The sequence below is a fragment of the Mus musculus genome, chromosome 10, assembly GCF_000001635.26.
Source record: "Mus musculus strain C57BL/6J chromosome 10, GRCm38.p6 C57BL/6J".
NCBI classification, from domain to species: Eukaryota; Metazoa; Chordata; class Mammalia; order Rodentia; family Muridae; genus Mus; species Mus musculus.
Window position 1 is genome coordinate 46,227,628 of NC_000076.6, and position 20,232 is coordinate 46,247,859.

Here is a 20,232-nt window from a genome sequence, read left to right on the forward strand (position 1 = left end):
TGATGCCATAGGTGATGTTTAGTTAAATCATTTTATATTCTGTTTTCTAACATTCCATAGGGCACTTGTAAGATTACAAGCTAATGAAGTGAATGGTGTTATCTTTGTATGAGCAAAGGGGAAAAATGGGAGAGGAAGAAATACACAGCATTTCCCCTAATTTTTGAGTCAAAGATGATTTAATAACTAGAAAAAATATAAGGACATAAATACAAAATATGCTATAGTCACAGTGAAATGGATCTCTCTGTCTCTCTATCGCTATCTCTCTGTCTCTGTCTCTGTCTCTCTCTGTCTCTGTCTCTCTCTCTCTTTGTATGGGAGAAAGAGAGAGAGAGAGAGAGAGAGAGAGAGATTGTGAGGATGTTGTTTGTGTACTATTCTTTCTCCACTGAGACCTCTAGAGCCTCCCCTTTTCCTCTTTTTGTTTATGCCCCCCCCGCCCCCACGTTGCATTAAAAAGCCAGTTTCCTTTAAGTTCCTTGTTTGTGTTCTTTAGCAAAAGTACAGTGATGAGGATATGCTTGAAATATGTTTTTTTTTTTGTTTCTGTTTTTGTTTGTTGTTGTTGTTGAAAATTATAAAAGACTGAATTCAAGGTTGGGAGCAGGGAACATCTGCTTTCTGTTTCAACCAATGAAATTCAAGCTGTGCTTTCCAGTGGGCTGCAGACATTGTGTTCCACAGCATTTGACCTGGAGATCTCAATTTGTTTTGCTCTAGTAGGTGGCTCTCATGACTCATGTCTGGTTATGAAGGATAACAAGCTATGAGTCATCTGTTTGATTTTTCCTTATTATCTCTGCAAATCAAATATCAGAATATAAAACAACTGATATGGATATATCATCATCACAGGCTGGGGAAGGAACATCTTTTCCTCTTTGGGTATAAGCATAGTGCTACACATCCTGTCATTCTGAAAAACAACGGGCTATGGCTTGTTTCCTGGTTCCAGAAACAATGCAGCCCCTGGAAGGCTACAGTAGCAGTCAGTCTCCAGGATCAGAATAGCTGCACTGGGGAGGTAGTACTATCTATAAGGATGTGCTTGTTGCTTCCAGCGGTCCACAAAACACTACTGTGTCCACGTTCTCAGATCAAGAGCCCTCCTTGTCCACAGAGGTCATAGGATGCAACCGTGGTTTAGATAGTCCTTATCTGAAAATAGTGCATCAGACAGTCAGGTCAGTTGTTGCTATAGCAACCTGTGGGTCTCTGAGGCTCTGGCATGTGTCCTCTGTCAGGTATGTTAAGTGCTAATCTGGGCCTCATGAACCATAGAAACAGGTATTATTGGGGAAGGTAGAGTGGCTGAAGGAAGGAAAGGCACATGGCAGGTAGTGCTCTGAAAAGTTAATTTTTAAACATTTGGGATTTTTCCTGGAAGCTGTTAGAGTAATTGGAAGGGGTTAGATGGGCAGAGGGTGTGGCATGTGAATCAGTGAGAAAGTATTAGGGCCAAATTGGCTCTGCATACTCATCTCTGCTCCTTCACCTGCACCTGCATCAGACTGGAGAGACCCCATGGGATGTGCCATGAGTAACACTGATCACTTGAGGTGACACGTACTATGGGAAGGAAAGGCCATACAATTGAACTACAGTGTCAGAGTTAGACAATCAGTTGCTTTGAAATTTTCTGTTTCTTCCTAATAACTCATTTCTGACAAGGATTTTCCTAAATAAGCACTTTTAGATAGTCTTGGGAAATACTTTAAAACACACTGATCTGCAGTTTTTTAGATACAAAAGGGCAGATGAAAAATATTTTTTAGGCTTTTTTTTTTTAACTCAAAGAATGGCCTACTGCTAGGTATTAAGTGTCTGGGGACCTTCATCTCAGACAACATTAATTTGATCCATATAAAGCACACAGACAGCTTATCTCTACTTGCTGAAATTATAGCTTTGCTAAACCAAAAATATATTACTGGAATATTCTCATTTAATTAAAAGAAGTTCTGTAAGATAGAATTATTAGTTAGTGAGAATATTATAACTTTGCCATCAAAGCAGGGTAAGAATTAACAAATTATCACGTGTGTTTTCTAGAAATTGCCTACCGTGGAGAGGATGAACACATGTTAGACAGACAGTTGGATTGGTTGCTGTTTTGGCTCCAGAACAAACGTTGATGCCTCTCAGGAGGCTGAGCAATGCTCACAAGCCATCCACAGGATGATTTATTTTTATGACTTACTGACATATGTTATGGGCAGTGGAATAGGATGTCTTCCCTTTTCCCTGTGGCTTGTTAAGTATTTAAATGAGCAGACAGAGCCATGTATCTCCTTCCTCCCAGAGTCCTGTGGGTCACGCTTTTTTCATTTTTCTCCTTATTGAAATAGACAAGAATGGAAATGTTTGCAAATGGGACTTTTGTCCTAATTTAGTAAGGTTCAAGAAAGTGCTAACTTCTTTGTAAATGCCATCTCATAATGCTCTTTGATTTATCTTTTTACTTCATACTTTGTAGGGAAGGAGGCTGGGGAAGAAATGTCTAAGTCTCCAGAACCCTGCTCCCTCCACTCTCATGCTGTCTCCCTTCACTGTGCTATACCCTGGTTATTAATTACTAATTTTCCTCTTCTAGAACATCAGAATTAGAAAGGAAAAAAAATAATAAAACCACCTGGGAAAAATGAGCCCAAGTGAGACTGTCAATTAAAGGGTCTATCCAGTGCAAACATCACATCGGCAGCAATTTTGTCATTAAGAGGATCCACCCCATAATCAGCATCCAAATGCTGACACCATTGCATACACTAGCAAGATTTTATCGAAAGGACCCAGATGTAGCTTAGCTGTCTCTTGTGAGACTATGCCGGGACCTAGCAAACACAGAAGTGGATGCTCACAGTCAGCTAATGGATGGATCACAGGGCTCCCAATGGAGGAGCTAGAGAAAGTACCCAAGGAGCTAAAGGGACCTGCAACCCTATAGGTGGAACAACATTATGAACTAACCAGTACCCCCCGGAGCTCTTGTCTCTAGCTGCATATATATCAAAAGATGGCCTAGTCAGCCATCACTGGAAAGAGAGGCCCATTGGACACGCAAACTTTATATGCCCCAGTACAGGGGAACGCCAGGGCCAAAAAGGGGGAGTGGGTGGGTAGGGGAGTGGGGGTGGGTGGCTATGGGGGACTTTTGGTATAGCATTGGAAATGTAAATGAGCTAAATACCTAATAAAAAATGGAAAAGAAAAAAAAGAAGTTTAAGATCAGAAGCAATAATATTCAATAGCACCTTATTTTTATGTGTCTACCCTTCATAGCCTTGGCTAGTAAGTCAGCAGGCACCATAATTTACAGTGACATCTAATTTCAGTGGATCTGCACGCAATCTTGCAGAAGATGGAGATACTAAGCGGAGAGGAGTCCAACGTTATCACCACAGACGTGAAGATTCATTACTTTTGCCACTTTCAAAAGTGAGCCTTATAAATATCTGTGTTTGCCCCCTATGCTTTGCGTATCTCATTACTTGAGCTAATTTATGCTTTAAACAAATGATTACTGCTTAAAAGTAGACGATTAAACATTTTAACTGGTTACAAGAAGCGTCTAAGCAGTTCTAGCACCTACTTCAGCTATCGGCTTTTCTGTTTCAGAGAACTTGCTGAGAAAAGGCAAAGCACAAAGACAGTTAAAAAAAAATAGGCACCAAGGTCGAGTTTTGCAGTACATGCTGTTTAGAATTCTCCTCTAGGTTTGTGCAGCTTCCTCTGTCTGTGCATGGAACACTATAAGAAAAAGTCTCTCAGGAGGCCTCTCTCTGCTCAGAGTTGTGTTGTTTGCCAATTGACTCAAATAAGTCAAATTTAATTCGTTCTGAGAGAGTTTTTATAAAATGAAATTAAGGGACATTTCATTCAGTTCTGTTCTAATGGTGAGGCATCTAGATGATTGGCTTAGAAAGGAATGAGACTCTGGTTTTAAATGTTTGGAAGGACTTAGTCTGGTACAGATGGGAATTTCTCAGTCTCAGTGCTGCTGGAATGTGGGTAAAATTCTTTATATGTTTAACAATGCTCATAGCCTCTACCTACACAATCCTACCAGTATTCCCCAGTTGTGGCAACAAAAATGCTTTCAGGAATTGATAAATACCCCCAAGAACACTGTGTTCTAGCCATGTCTTCTAGAGCAGAGAGAAATAGAACCCTCCGGGAGAGAGGCGCTATCAATGTCACAGTTTCTTACAGATATTGTCTTATAAATTTTTAAATCCCACTTTGTGTGTGTGTGTGTGTGTGTGTGTGTGTGTGTGAATGTTCATGATATGCATTATGACAGGGATGGGTGCAGGAACTGTGTTACACATGAGTCAGTCAGAGGATAATTTTGTGGTTATTTATTTTTCCATCTTTATGTGGGTTTCAGGAATTGAATTCAGGTAGTCAGGTTTGTACATTAAAAATCTTGCCCTGTGAGCTATCTCACTGACCCAGGAAATTAATAATGAATTTTAACTGCTATGTTTCCCAGCTCTCTAGCACTGAGGATTTAAACCCAGAACCTTACTTAGCACATGCTACAGAAGAGCTCTACCACTGAGCTACACGATTAATTCCAGTAACTTCATCTATAAAGGTAATTAAAAACAGAGGCTGGAATGGGAAGCAAGTGTTTAATTTGTACAACTTTATTTTCACCAGCTATTAGGAGTTCTGGGGGGCTGGAGAAAAGGCTGTGCAATGAAAACTATGTCCTCTTCTTGCAGAAGACTGGGGTTCAGTTCTCAACCCTACATCATGTAGTCTGTGATCACCTGTAACACTCATTCCAGAGGATCTGACATCGTCTTCTGCTCTCTATGGGCACCTACACACATATGGTGTGCTGACATACACCAAGCAATACGCACACACATACACATACACATAAACTAACTCTTTAAAATAAGCATTTCATGTCTGGATAGGAATTATAGTAGTAGAGCATATAATTGTGAATTTACAAAGGTTAAGTAAAAGGGTAGATTTTATTACCTGTTTATATGGCCACAACTTTAAAGAAAGTGTGTGGTCAGGAGAAAAGCAAAGAGGAAAACCTCATGTTGGGCTAGTCTTGACTTAGGCATTGCTAACTGGTCTGTTGGTCAGCAATTCATCTTGTCCAGATTCACCACCCACGGCTCACCAGGCTGACAATGTTTTGCTTCTGCTGTGATGTTATTATTCTTTGAGTAGCTGCTTTTGAAGAAGATATATTGAGGCATAGACGAAAACCTTCTGAATTATTCTCTGTCAGCTCCTTTGTGCTCTAAATCAGCTGCAGGTCACCTTCAGAAAAGGCTAGAGCTGGTACTAAATTCAAAGTGGTGTGCTTTGGCTGTGGATTTAGCATAGTTAGGATTCTCCATCGTGGGACTTTTTTGGGGGGGTGGTTAGGAGAGGTTTCTCCCCCACCCCCCGCCCACCCCCTGAATCGTTTGTCTTCACAATCCCAGAAGTTGGAGAGCTACAGACACTAATGAATGCATCAAAATTGAAAGTTGGTGTTTGCTCATCTGCGTTTTCCTGTAGATCCTGTCTTAATTATCACTGTGAAAATGCTGTGGATAGGAACAGGTGGCAAATGGTACTAAGGAGAAAGGAGCTACTGTAGCAACCTGGTTGGTGACATGATTGTTTCATCCTGAATTCCTTTCTGCAGTATCTTGCCTTATCAGTGAAAGTTGAATTCAGTTTATAATTTCAGTAGATACACATTTTAAAGAACATAATACACATATAAAGCCTTTGTTTCAAGCGGCTGATTTTAAAAATCACTCGAATTTAATCAAAGTGAGAAAAATCCAGTGTCTAAACAAAGCCTTTATTTATTAATTTTATTATTATTATTATTATTATTATTATTATTATTATTTTAAGGAGGAAAATAGGCAGACATATTTCTAACATCATGCAATGTCTTCTAAGTCTTCAATCATTTGAACAGGTAATCAATTCGCTCAGCACAAGCCACTTTGTCTTAAGATTGTAAATATAGTTGGTGACTACAGAATAAGACCACACAAAAATTGTTTTCATTAGAAGAAAGTGAATAAGACACAATAAAAGAAAAGAAACATCGGAAAATGAAGGAAAAATGACAAAGGAGATACTTATAAGATAATCCTGTTTATTTGCCACAAAGCAAAACTATGGGAAATGATTAGCCTTTTAGACGACAGAAATATATTCTGTATATTCCCTGTACTACTGTTACAAAATGTTTTAAATTTTGAAATTATGCATCCAATGTTTGGAAAAATGATTGAGGTCTCCTTGTCACAAACACCATTTAAGCCAGGCACTCTTTAGTATAAGCTTCCCTGTGAAAATTCAGGCATGTGGACATTCTGGTACCACACTAAGAGGATGTTCACATCATCACATCTAAAGTAGTGTAGCCAAATTCTCAGTGCCACATACTTGTCTCATGACAGAGTCAGACTGGTGATATGGACAGCTGTTAGGTTTTAAGGGCCAGTGTGGACTTCTTGTGCTTATAATAACTATAAATGTCCTATGGGTATGCTATAATGCTTATACAATGAAGGACATCTGTTCATATATATTTATATATACACATATACTCCTACATAAAAGTCTATATAGATCACAAGGATTTAAACATCCATTGGACTCTGGACATATTGAGAAACCTAGGCTAGCCAAGTCATTTATCTCACGCCTTGATGTTAGCCTCAGGAGAAAACCAACCAAGACCACTTGTGCCTTTTACTTCTAGAATGCTGAGAGGATTGATGTATGCTTCGGTAGACTGCCCATGTTAACAATGGTAAGCTAGTAGATAAGTATGGAGAGAAATGGTGAACTGTTTGCTGGTAGGCTGTGAATGCCAAAGAATAGGACCATAGCAAGAAGGGAAGACATCACTGGGAGAAGGAATGGAGTTTTATTTAGGATTTACTGAGACTGTCTCAGTGAGAAGGGTATCTTTGAGAAAAGAGCTGGAAGCCATGAGGGACATAATCATGGCGATGTGTGGGTAAAGGATTTCCTGTAGAGGGATCAATAAGCACAGCGTTGATGTGAAAGCACATTTGCCTATCAGAGTGGCCACACAAGCCTGTATGCTTAAGGCAAAATGAGCTTTGGGCAGAGTGTGAGAGAGGAGATGGGAATAATGAGAACTGCTTTGGAGTCCTCTTACATGTAGCAAAGACTTTAATATTCATTCTAAACCAAGGGAGAGCTTGAGCCAGGGAAAGCAATAGTGATGTCTTGTGTTTTGGCAGGGTCATGCCGTCATCTATGTTGAGAACAGGCTTCAGAGTCAAGCCTGCTTAGAGAGAACCAAAGCAGGAGGGAGTGGCTTCTGTAAGTATAAAAGTATTAGCATTGTGAGTTGGACTTAGATCTTAGGTGGGGGACACGATGAATGGTTGTGTTTGATTCATTTTGAGAGTGAGGCTGATAGAATACAGATGTGCTCAGTGATGGTCAGTGGAGAATGTGCCTAAGGGAAAAGAAAAATTATTTCATTGCTTCATGAACTTCAAACTCACAATCCCTAGTAATTATGTGTATTTGGTGAACTTTTTGGGTGATTTAACACACACACACACACACACACACACACACACACACACACACACACAGAGAGAGAGAGAGAGAGAGAGAGAGAGAGAGAGATTATGTGGGTATAGGGCAGATATAGAGCTTAATGATTTCTGCATGGAATGGGCTTTCTTATGAAAGACAACTTCAGCAGCACCCTTGGACCCAAATTCTACCCCTGCAGAAGTCTTAGGGTATTCACAAAAGAACCATTTTAACAGGTACCCAATGGAATGGACTAAACAAGACAAGACAAAAAGACACATTAAATGCATTTTAAGAATTTTAGAAACTTAGTAAGAACTTCATCATAGGATTATAGTATAAGTGGAATAGAACATAGGGCTTTTTTAAACTAGGAAAGACTTGGGTATAAGTTGAATATCCTATATCCACAGGAGATCAGGGCAGTGATGAGACACAGCTGATCCCCAAGTGATGGAAGGAGGCAAGAGGAATCTCCTGGTTTCTATTTTTATTTTTTAATTTTTAAAAAAATTGAACACCCAGGGGACAAATGGTCTGTCCAGTAGTACTGAATCTCTCCACAAGATGGCAATCACAGGTTGACTCCAATTTTTGCTTTCTCAATAAAAATATCCATAAAGTTTACACTTTGGAGGAAAAAATAAAGAGCGTGACTTATGTTTCACTGTCAGATTTTGTATTATATTATCTGTGGATGAGTTATATTTCCTCAAACCTCCATCTCCACTTATAGGTTTTTTAAACATATTATTTCGTTCAGCTGGGAGAAGCATGTTACTGTATTAAGGTAGCAAATATCCCTTCTTACTCTTGTAACTCGACTCTGGAACATTGATCTTCATGGGAAGCTCACAGAACATGAAAGAGTTCTCCATGCTTTAGAAGTCAGAAAGTGGACATTGCTAAGCTCTGGTGTGGGAGATACTGCTAAAATGTGTTGTTAGAGAAGAAAGTCAGTTAGAAATTTAAGTGATCCTTTAAGCAATAGTAAATAAGGATTTAGGTCAAACAAGTATGGGAGCACATGTTTTGCACATACTCTTAAGTAGGCATTGGTTCTTAAGGCAGTAAAAGAAAATTAAACACTTGTGTTTTACATGGAATGCATTCAACTTAAAATTCAGAGACTAAAAATGCTTTCCTCACTTTTCATAAAAGAAATTAATGATTTTTTTCTCTTTGAAAAGAGGTTATACAACCCAGGAAATGTACATAGGGGCATTTATTGTTTCTTTATTAACCTATTCTCTATCATTCGTACTGACATTGGTGTGGATGTTCACTGAAAATCATGCTTCTTCCTGATTTTATCATCACACAAATCATTATCTCCTTCCTGAGGTGGCATCCCGTCATGGTGACCACAAGTCTCCCTGGACCGGGCTGCCTATTGGACAGCCCTTCCTTCATAGCCAGTCTTCTTGAATTCCCATTGGTACAGAAAACTTGAATGTCATTCCATGGGACTTAGAGATCTCTCAAAGGACACTTTCCAGGTTGGGCATGCTCTGTTTGGTCAGCTCACTGTAATGTGCACTATGAATTGTCTGTTCTCCAACCTGCATATTTGCTACTACGTGTGTTGGGTCCTGCCTTCATCGTCTCCATCTGAGAACTTGAGGCTCAAACCTCAGAAATAAAGATGACTATGATTCTTTGTCTTGTATGATCCCTCTTTCCCCTGTTTTTCACTGCATGGACTCGTTTTCTGTGAGATCTGCATATCACTACCAGCTTTTGATTTGCAACCAAGAAAATTCAAATTTGAGACACACGAAAATGGGTGTTAAATTGATGTGTCTGCGCTAATGTTCTGGGAAATAGCTGGTGAATTTTGTGAATGTAGAATTTGGGGGGAAATATTAGAAATTATCAATGCCAGCCCACATGACTCCAGAATCCTCCAGCTATTAGATGTATGAGAACATGGACAAGTCATTCAACCCCCTAAAAACCATATTCCCTAATTTAGGAGCTGGAAACCATCTAATGAGAATTATGTAAGATGTGCAGGACATACATTTGTAAACTATTGCATTGTAAAGCTTTCTCTTCCTAAATTGTGTTACATAAAACTCAAGAGAAAAGGACTTAAAGCACGAGTTTCAGTAGCTTTGTTTAATCAGTTTCAGTACAGAAGCTCCACAGTTTGACAGAGGGATATTTAATACACTCATTGTGAATGGTCCAAGTCCAAACATGTGTAAATGAATTCAAGGATGTCCTATATTGTTCTCCACCCAAAATTAATTAACATCGTAACATTTTATGTTGAAAACCATATAGTTTTTGAATGCATGTGGGAATATTACTAATTTCCATTTCTTTCTTAAGGCTTTGAAAAATCAGAATCCGGATGAAGAAAATATGGATGAATTTAAACATAATGAATTTAAAAATTTGAAAACACTGAATAAAACTGTTACAAATGTTTGTAGGTTTTGAGAAGGTCTTCTGTAAATATTTGTTTGCAGAATTGTACATAGCTAATATATCTGAGAATAATTAAATTACAGATTGCAATAGAACTTAAAGGGGTTAGTACCTGGCAGTCTTCTTTATTCTTTTTAAATTTTTTAGCATTTATTAAACAAATAGACTTATGTCACTCAATTCATGTTTTGTTTTTGTTTTAGACAGCATTATCATTCCAAAGTTTATTAAGTTCAGATACACATCCACTCACATGTACATGCATTTATATGCATACATATACAGTGTATATATGTGTGTTCTTATACTCATGTGTTCATGCAAAAATAAATACGTAACCTTATATAAACAACATATATATGTTCATATACATATGTGTTTGAATAGCTTTAATACATTCATGTTTTCAGTGAAAAGATATTCTAGTGTGCTTTGTGTTGCTATGACAAACACCATGACCAACAATAGCTTAAGGGAATGAAAGGTTTATTTCAGCTCACACTTTCAGGTCACAACCCATTATTAAAAGAAGTTAGTGTAGGGACTAAAGTGGAAACCACTGAGAAATACCAGCAGAATACCAGTAGTTATCTTTAAAGAACACATAGCATACAACTCTTCTTGTAGGTTCTTAAAGTTGAGACATAGGTTTTGTGGTAGGTGTGGATGGGTACCTTCAGAAGTGCTTACAATATGCCAGTTTCCACTTGAGCTCTTCCCCACCATGCCTATGCTTAATGTTTGTGCCTGCTTCTACGGGCACAGCAGCATTGCAATGGTGAAGGATAGGTCACCTGCCCAGCTTGATGTAAGTGGCAACTCAATAGGGTTTCACTAGAAGAGCATTTGCAAGGCTTTAGAGAGTGGTCCCTGCCAGCTCCAAAGACAATTACAATAAGTGAATTTTGTCTGGAAGCCAAGGAGAGAAAATCTATCTGGCATTGAGATAAAAGAAGACAACTTTATTGTTTTACCAGCCCTGTACTTGTGGTTGGCGGCTGTGGCAGCAGCAGTAGGAGATGGAAATCACGCTCTCCTCCCTTGCCTTTCAGGACCCAGAGCAAAGCAATTACATTTTTAGACGAGACTATTTAGAGGACAACCAATTTCACGGCGGCATCCTGGAATCCAACAGCTTTACATGGCTCTGTTTGGAATGACATCTTTAAAATTGTGTCTCTTCTGCTGTGTGACTCCTAGTGTTTACTATAAATTGGTGGCAGGACCATATGACTTAGCAACCACTGTGTACCATCCCCCATGGTGGGCTATTGCCATCATGGTCCTGTGACCGAACAGTGGTAGGGATTGAGCCTTGAATTACTTCCCTTTGGGAGGAGGGAAAAGTTTCCTAATAAGGGTTAGATAGACATAGAATATGTACGCAAAGAATGCGATCATTCTGTGACTTTGTTCATCTGTGTTCCTTTAGAAGCAAAATTTCTATTCTTTTGTCAAAAGAGTAATTGTTCAAGCAAACAGAATTTTCTCTGCAAAGTTAGCCCCATGATATGACATATAAGTAGTTGAGAAATAAATTTCGATGGCATAATTAAAGTGAATGCAACATGCAATTTCAGCCTCAGTAGAAATGATGCTTGGTTTTAAGTGGCAGTGCAGGGTACAGGGAGGGTACAGGGACAGTATGTGGTATGGTAGGATTCATGTGACATCTTTTTATTGATCTGTATGTAATTATTGCTACTACTACTACCACCGCCACCACTGCCACTTCTACTACTGCTGCTGCTGCTCCCATTTAAAAGGGAGTTTCATTCAGATAATCCAGGTACCACTGTAGCTAAAAGACAGAAGCTGAAAGGACCTCACTGTAGCTGTGGAGTGGTGGTGAAGACTGTCATAAGGGAATAAGGAAGGAGGCAGATGCTGGGCCAGAACAGGCAGGAAAATTGGATTTTGTTCAGTGTTCAACACTAGCATGTTAAGTGTTTTTGAGCAAAAGAACAATGTGGTTTTAGTTGTGTCTTACTAGGCAATATTCAACAATCAGAAAAACATAAAGGTAAGAGACCCATTTTAGATCTAACCATCTTCTATCTCCCAGGCTATTGAATTTGTGATCTAGATAATCTGTGTACTATCTATACAATGATGGAATTTAATGATAATAAAGTATGTTTGAGTACTTGTGGGGCTGTGTGAAGAGAAGCCAGACTGGGCCACACAGAAGCATGATGCTTAGAAAGTAAAAGCTGAAGTAGCTTTATATTATTTGTTTATTAGATTTTTTATTTACACTTTAAATGTTATCCTCTTTCCTTGTTTCCCCTCCGAAAATCCTCTATCCCCTCCCCACTCCCCCTGCTCACCAACCCACCCACTCCCACTTCCTGGCCCTGGTATTTCCCTATACTGGGGCATAGAGTCTTCACAGGACCAAGGGCCTCTCCTCCCATTGATGACCTACAAGGCCATCCTCAGCTACATATGCAGCTGGTGCCATGAGTCTCTCCATGTGTAATCACCAAAGCAGTTTTAAACAAACAAACAAACAAACAACCCCCAAAACACAATCAAGAGGATCCAGGCATACTGTTATATACCTTTAATCCCAGCACTGGGTAGGCCAAAGGCAGGTGGATCTCTTTGAGTTTGAGGCCAGTTTGGTCTACATAGTGAATTCAGGTCAGCCAGGGAAATACAGTAAACTCTGCCCCCCGCCCCCGCCCAATAAAAAAGGGAAGGAAGGAAAGTGGGAAGTAGAGAAGGGAGGGAGAGAGGGAAGAGGGGAAGAAGACAGGAAGGAAAGACAAAGGAGAATATATCAGAGTAGTATAGTCAGGAAGCCAGGATGGTTGAGATGTTTTGGAAAGGGAGACTGATTGCATCTTTATCTGAGAGGCTATTAGTACAGCCATTTAAATCAACAACACAGTACAACCTTACACAGAACAGTTTTAGTGAAGAGGGAATGTGGAAGCCAAACTGACTTGTATTCTGGAAATAACTACTGGGATTTGCTCTTTTAAAAGTTGTAGTTAAGAGGGAGACTAGAGAATGCATGGGAGAGAGTAGGCATTGACAGAAAGTTTATTTTTATTAAAGTACTGTCACAAATACTGAATGTAACTAAGGACAGTCTCAAAAATACTCCATGTTTTATGAAATAGAGAAAGTTAAAAGAAGTGGAGAGAATATTTTATCACAGAGATGTTTTTGTCTTTCAGTAGAGCCTACTCCCACTGAATCAGGCAATAATTTCCTCAATGGGCATCAAGGATGTTTATAGCATTGCTAGGAGAATTAGGATATAGTCAGAGGCCACTCTTTTGAGGAATAGCTCTCCAGTAACCCCTAAGTTTTTCAGTGAAGTCCTTGCTACTGTCAGGACTGGCCCACATTTAGACACAGAGAGCAGATAGTTGGGATTGATGCCTTTTATGTCTTGGCTTCCTCTGCTGTCATCTTTAACAAAGGTGAAATGTTCAGGGTTTCTGCCTCCGGACAACTGTCTCTCTTTCCAACTTAAGTGAGCATGGTGGCTTACTCAGAGGCAGCAGGAACCAGTGTTTATCAGAAATCTGGGCTATCCCATGTATATACCTCATCTAACCTGGCATGAAATGCTGCATCACTCTGTGATGGGTTCTGTCAACCACACAAACATGGGAAGGGTAGAATGTGTGCTATGTCAAGAAATTGTAAGAGATGACAGAAGTCAAATAGCAAATGTTGTTGCTACCTTTCAGTGGCAACTGCTCCATCAGGATAACACATATTTTCTACATTTGTAGAAAGCTCTTCAGGACTTCTGTTTCAATAGACCAAATGTTAAAATAAGAACACTTACTTCACTTAGCATATTTTGTGATTATCTTATGTATAGACTTAGTAGAGACCAATTAAAGACTCAAAATTGATTGACTTTTATGTGTAGATATCATCATTGGAATATTTCTTTATTAGTATCTCAAATATTCCTTTGTTTAGTCAAGTTTGCCTTTTTCTTCTTTTAAGTGCAGTACTCGGACATATCTTTAGTATTCAGTATTGTGTAACGGTTTTCATGTAATGTAAAAAGTCCTGTGGCATTAAATAAACTCATGTGATCATTAAAGTTGATATTCATGTTATATGAGTGTGTAAATTAAAACTAATTTATAGTGGCTAGGAACAGAACTCAGTCAGTAAAGTGTTTTCTTTGCAAATATCAGGACCAGAGCCCCCACACTCCGGTAAAGCCAGGCATGATTCTGCACATCTGTCAGTCCAGCACTGATGGGCAGAGACAGGTGCATCTCAGAGCTCACTGCCAGCCACTCTAGCCCAATGGATAAGCTAGTGAAGGATAAGGCTTTGTCTCAAAATGTAAAATAGGGTCCAGGTGAAGAAGGCACTTGACACTGATCTCCAATCTTCATACGGATGTGTATATGTGTATGCATCCATGCTAATATATATATATATATATATATATATATATATATATATATGTGTGTGTGTGTGTGTGTGTGTGTGTATGTATGTATGTATGTATGTATATGTATATGTATATGTATATGTATATGTATATGTATATGTATATGTATATGTATATGTATATGTATATGTATATGTATATGTATATGTGAATATTTGCCATGACATGCTACATGAAATGCAGTAATACTCATGGAAAACCCCACACTTTTAGTTTTTTCTGCCAATTACTCAGTGGAGATGCTTTTTCTTTTTTTTTTTTTTTTCAATAAAATGTAATGGCTCCATGCTTGCTTTGGGATTGTGTGTGTGTTTGAGGAGAGAAGTTGGGAAATCTTCACATAACTTTTTCTAAGTTACATGCAGAGAAAGCAAAAGGCGGAAAGCAGCATACATCACAGCAAACAGTAGCACACAGAGTACTGTGAACAGTGGGAGTTCCGTGGGACAGAGCACAGAGTTGAGCTGTTTGTGGTGAAGGCAGCCAGAGTATTTGAGAACACCTGTGTGATAGTGTAGAGAGCTGAGAACATTTCTTAAGGTAAAGGAATACAGAGCTGGAGAGTTTGCTCAGATGGTGAAAGCACTTGTCACACAAATGAGAAGACCTGAATACAGACACCCCAAATTCACATAGAAACTGGACAGAGTAGTATACATCTGTAACTCTAATGCTTCTACAATGATAGGAGAGCCTGAGACAACAGCATTCTGGGAAGATCACATGCCAGCTAGCCTGACTTACATAGTGGTGAAGAACAAGATGCATTCTCATAGAAGGTGGATAATGAGGACTGACACTCAAATTTGTCTTGACTTCCCTCCTATAATTCATGCCATGCATCCACCTGCATTGAAACCCATAAGCGCACACACACACACACACACACACACACACACACACACATGAACAAGCACACATACATTGAATAATATTTACAGTAAATGTAAACATTTAATTCAAAAGTCTGGATGAATAGATATAAGGGCACTGATGGAATGAGCAATATTTTAGTAGAGAGGAACATATGGAGGTTAGTGAAAAGATCTATAGATAACCCATATATATTTCTCTCTGTCCATCCTACCCCATGTGTCTGTGTCTGTGTGTTTGTATGTTTTTGTATATGGGTATCTATGTGATGCATTCTTGTAGATGAGCACACGAATGTGAATGAGTGTGCATCTAGAGATCAGCTGTCTTCATTGCTCTCGCCCTCAGTTTTGGAGATACAGACTCTTGGTGAACCTGAAGTGCACCTACTCAGCTAGGTTAGCTGGTTTGGGGTTTTCAAGGATAGTCTTGTCTCTGCTTCCTCAGGGGCTATCAGATGTGTACTACCATGTCCTCTTCCTGAGTACAGAAAATCTGAACTAGATCCTTATGGTTGTATGCCAAGTCCTTCATGAACTGAACTGAGCTAAGCCCCTAGATCCTCATGATTATTCTTAACAACACATAGCATAAACATTTATGCCAATATAGAGTAAGAAGAGTCTAGAAGTTCTTCCTGAGTATAGGACTCTTTGCCACATTTGTTTAACTGTAGTTTCTAAGCATCATTTTGATAGGTAAATGAAACATCCCACCCTTGTCCCCATAGAGCTGACAGTTGAGTACAATATATATGTATACATTTTATTCATTTTATGTATACATATGCATACATAAAACATATATGTACTAAGACAGCACCCATGAATGAGCAGGCAGGAATCTGAGGGAAACAGAATTTCCTTAAGCTCCCCTAACTAATCTCACCAGTGTTGTACAAGTAGCATTTCACACAGTGAATCTTGCAGTATCTTTTCAGGAACTCATCAGGGCTGAAGGAGCAGTCAGAACTGGGAGAATCTGGGTGTAGCATCTCTGCCATTCTTCTTGGTTTGATAATTCTGCTGAACCTCATTTGGTCGAGGAGGGTTAGTGACCTTTCTGCTCATGGGAGAGCAGAGGTGAGTAGTGGCTCTTTCCCCACTGTTCACTGCAGTGCTCAAGAAGATATCAAAGTCTTGTCAACAGTCAATTACTTTTATAGTCTCTCCCTTCTCTACATGGATGCATTTCAAGATGCAGAGTTGGGAGAAAGACAGTTGAGAACTAAGTCAGACTAGAAACCAAGTTTCAAATGCCTGGCGCTTCAAGATGACTAGGAGAGGTCCAATGTGAACAAAGAGGAACTTGATTTGTTTTTGGATTTAATTAGTTTTGTATTTTACATAGATATTCTCTGAAAATTTTTAGGATTTTAAGATGTTCCTGGAAGCTTTATTATTAAATGTCTTTACCTTACTCATTATTTTTATTTTAAATGACCTTAGAGGCACTATGAATAAACCCTTTGTATTTACTTTGAATAAACTTAAAGAATTACACACAACATTTCTACCTCTTTAAATTCATAAAACATGTTGAGACTGCACCTGACCCCCCACACACACAAAAAAAAACAAATAGAATGTTTGTCAGCTGCTTTAAGTTGAGAATTACCTAAGAAAAAACAAAGAAAAGAATCAAAACAGAACAATGGGTACAAATATTAACAAAATGTTATAGAGATGTAGGGTATGAATTGCTTAACTCTTTTTGTTAAATACTGACTTAGATGTAATTAATGTACTTTTAACTTAAGAGATGAGAGTAAGAAGGGACAGCTCGGTGGACAGAAACTTTCACGATGATGCTGTGTTGGCTAGTTGCTTCAATATACTTATCAGTTCCCAATTGTAGACTGTTATACACCGTGAGGACCTGGCTTGTCTGAGTCTCTGTATCACAGTCATTTGGTTTGTATCTGGCTTCAGTTAATGGAAGCAAGTAAAGAAAATCTGGTGGGTTGGGCAGTGACAGAGTGTGGCACTTCAAGTTGTTTCCTGTAGCTGCTGCAGCTAGAGACCATCTTCTGAATCAGGTGGTGCCAATGTCTCAGCTTCTGCACACTGCGCTGTGTGGTTGTAAATCTTTCTGAATGACACTGACTTGAGGAGTCTGGCTCTTCTGCCCCTTACTCTGTCTCCCTGTGTGGAGATGACATTCTTCTTGCTGCTGGTCTTTGGCTGCCTTCTTCCACATCTGGTTTTACTGGATAACCAATTTCCTATGTCCAGTGTCCTGTGTTTGAAACATCTGTAGTTATGCCTAATTCTATCTTCAAAGCCCTACATCTTTTCAGTGAGTAAAGAGTATTGTTGAAGGCCAAGATGGTGAACTTTCTAAATTAATAATGTGTTTGGCAACCACTCCAAACAATTTTGTCCCTTTACTTTCAGCCAGGCTTCCTTTTGCAGTTTGTGTTTCCTATCAAACTCTTCTCTGTGCGTTTTGACTATATATCCTTTGCTTGCCATTTGTAAAATACTACTTCCTTACTATGTCTCCTGCTGACAGTTGGCTCTGCATTTATTTTAGGCAGATGAGACGTTTGTGACCTGTTTCTACTCTTCCTGGTATCTGACCATAGTCCTCTTTCTATGTTGTGTATCTCAGTAAACATATTAATATTTAGCAAAAAACATCCCTTCTTCTGTACTGAGACATCACAATTATTTAATTAACATATCATACACACAGATATATATATATACATATATATATATATATATATATATACATATAGTAATAATTGGTATCATGAACATATGTGGCCACTTGGTGAACTCATGAAAAACCCATGGCTAATCTGCTTACTCCTTACCTGGTAGTATATTTTACAGCCATTTTAGTGATGTAATCTTAGTGTTACAGTATGTGAGTATTTGTGTGGCAGGGAACATGTCAAGGGAGTGGGGAGAAGTTGTGGAAGGCTCATTTTCAGTTGCTTCTTACTTCTATCTTTGAATAGACACATGACATAGAGTAAAAACCAAACAAAATAAAATGACCCCTCTAGCTAGCTAGATTTTTCAGACGATCAAATAATAGACTAATTGTAAATGGCATTATAGCTTCCTTATTTAAATTTTAACATATTAGGCTTCCTTTTGCAGTTTGCGTTTCTCGTCAAACTCTTCTCTGTGCATTTTGACTATATATCCTTTGCTAGCCATTTGTAAAATACGACTTCCTTACTATGTCTCCTGCTGACAGTTGGCTCTGCATTTATTTTAGGCAGATGAGACTTTTGTGACCTGTTTCTACTCTTCCTGGTATCTGACCATAGTCTCAACAATGGTTTTAAATCCAGGTGAAAACGTGAAGCTGAGAGAGGCCAGGTGGCTTGCCAGGGACTCTATCTAAAGTGAGTGGAATGGCCAGAATTCCTACTGTTCCTGTTCAAAACCAATGTCCCTTCTATGTTGCCTAGATACCTATGGATGTGCAAAGATTATTAATCAGTAAATACACTATAGGCTATACAAATTCTGGAGAACAGTTTTAAGAATTATACATCTTTAAATTAAGATAGCTCCTTCCAGAGAAACAATCAACAGGTTACACTCTGAGCAGCGTGAACATTCGACAACCATCTAAAGTCTATCTCTTTTGAGTGAAAGCATTCCATTAGAAATTTTGTGTTCAACTTACTCTGTCTAGTCATGCAGCCTTTTTTTTTTTCTCAGACCTCCAGCCAGAGCCATTGGATAAGGTGTAGTCCACGTAATCTCTTGTACTATATGCAGATCTACTGTGCTGTGAACATGCTGTCAAGTGCCATTCAATCTATCTGTTGCCTTTAGAGTTTCAGAAAGCATATTGGCTTATGTTTTCCCTCTATTGCATTTCAAAGGGAACATTATGAACATATGAAGAAATGCTGAAACCAGTTATTGTAACATTTCCTCAGTTTTTCCTGGATCCAGAGCCTTCCCACATGCATGGCATGTGGCCTACATATCATGTGCTTATTGCTGCTTATTCAAATCATGGTTTAAACTGAGGTGCTCATAGTGACGCTGAATGCAGACCTCAGGAGTGTCTGGCCTCACTGCCTGTCTGACAGTGGGAAAGTGGGAGGGGGGGAGATTCAAATTTCACATGCCGACTTTATACTTTAAACATGCAATGACATGAGCCAAGATCATCTTTAAGTACACAATCACGATGAGTATTCAGTTTACCAATGACTGCACACTGCTGAAACTCTCTGCCTGCTTATGGCAATAAACTGCAGCCTAGCTGTCAGCTCAGGCTCGATGAGAGTGCTTTGTTTATGTCTTCATTGTGCAAGGAGGGGAGAACACTGCAGCTTCTGGGACTTTGTCATAAAGCATCGATTTCACTAGGTCATTTGTTAGAACATGAAGTTGTACCAATGGCAATTACAAGTCTTTTGACCACACACATACTGTTTTTCTTGTATTTTTATAATTAGTTTTGAACGGTGTTTATAGAATTATTAATATTTTTCTGTCTTATTGGGAATTTCATCAAAGGCTTTGCTGTACTGCTTTAAAGAAGGAACATGGAACATTCTAGAGTAGTGTCAAGTGGGCAGCATGAAAGAGTGCTGCAAATGTGGGGCTTAGACAACATGCCTTCTCATCACACAGTTTTGTGGTCATGAATGTTCCTCTGCTTCACCCACACATCTGTGTGCCCTTTGATTTATGTTCACAGGTAACTAACTACAGTAGTAATGTAGGATGCCATGCTTAGTGGCCAATCCTAGATGGCAGGATAGCAGTGGCCTGGGGAGTAACAGTTGCCCTAAGACTGATTGGAACTAGGATTTAGAAACTTAAAGAGGCATGAACTAGCAAGACAATGTGAGATGTCTCTAGGGTGGCTTCTCCAGAGTCTAAGGAAGAAGACCCATTAGAAACAGAGAATAGTCAGGCTAGCAACCTGTTTCT

The 20,232-nt window shown here is 39.0% G+C and overlaps 1 long non-coding RNA gene across 2 annotated transcripts; it reads left to right on the forward strand.

Annotated features, from left to right (window-relative positions):
* The first annotated feature begins 1,203 nt into the window (after nucleotides 1–1,203).
* Gm35430 lies at nucleotides 1,204–9,990 on the forward strand. 2 transcript variants are annotated; one of them, XR_380298.2, is made up of 6 exons: nucleotides 1,204–1,247; nucleotides 3,336–3,438; nucleotides 4,496–4,600; nucleotides 6,746–6,796; nucleotides 7,257–7,338; nucleotides 9,901–9,990. It is a non-coding gene; the product is annotated as a predicted gene, 35430 (long non-coding RNA). The 2 variants fall into 2 exon arrangements; XR_871630.1 differs by lacking the exon at nucleotides 1,204–1,247 and adding an exon at nucleotides 1,528–1,562.
* Nucleotides 9,991–20,232: the final 10,242 nt, after the last annotated feature.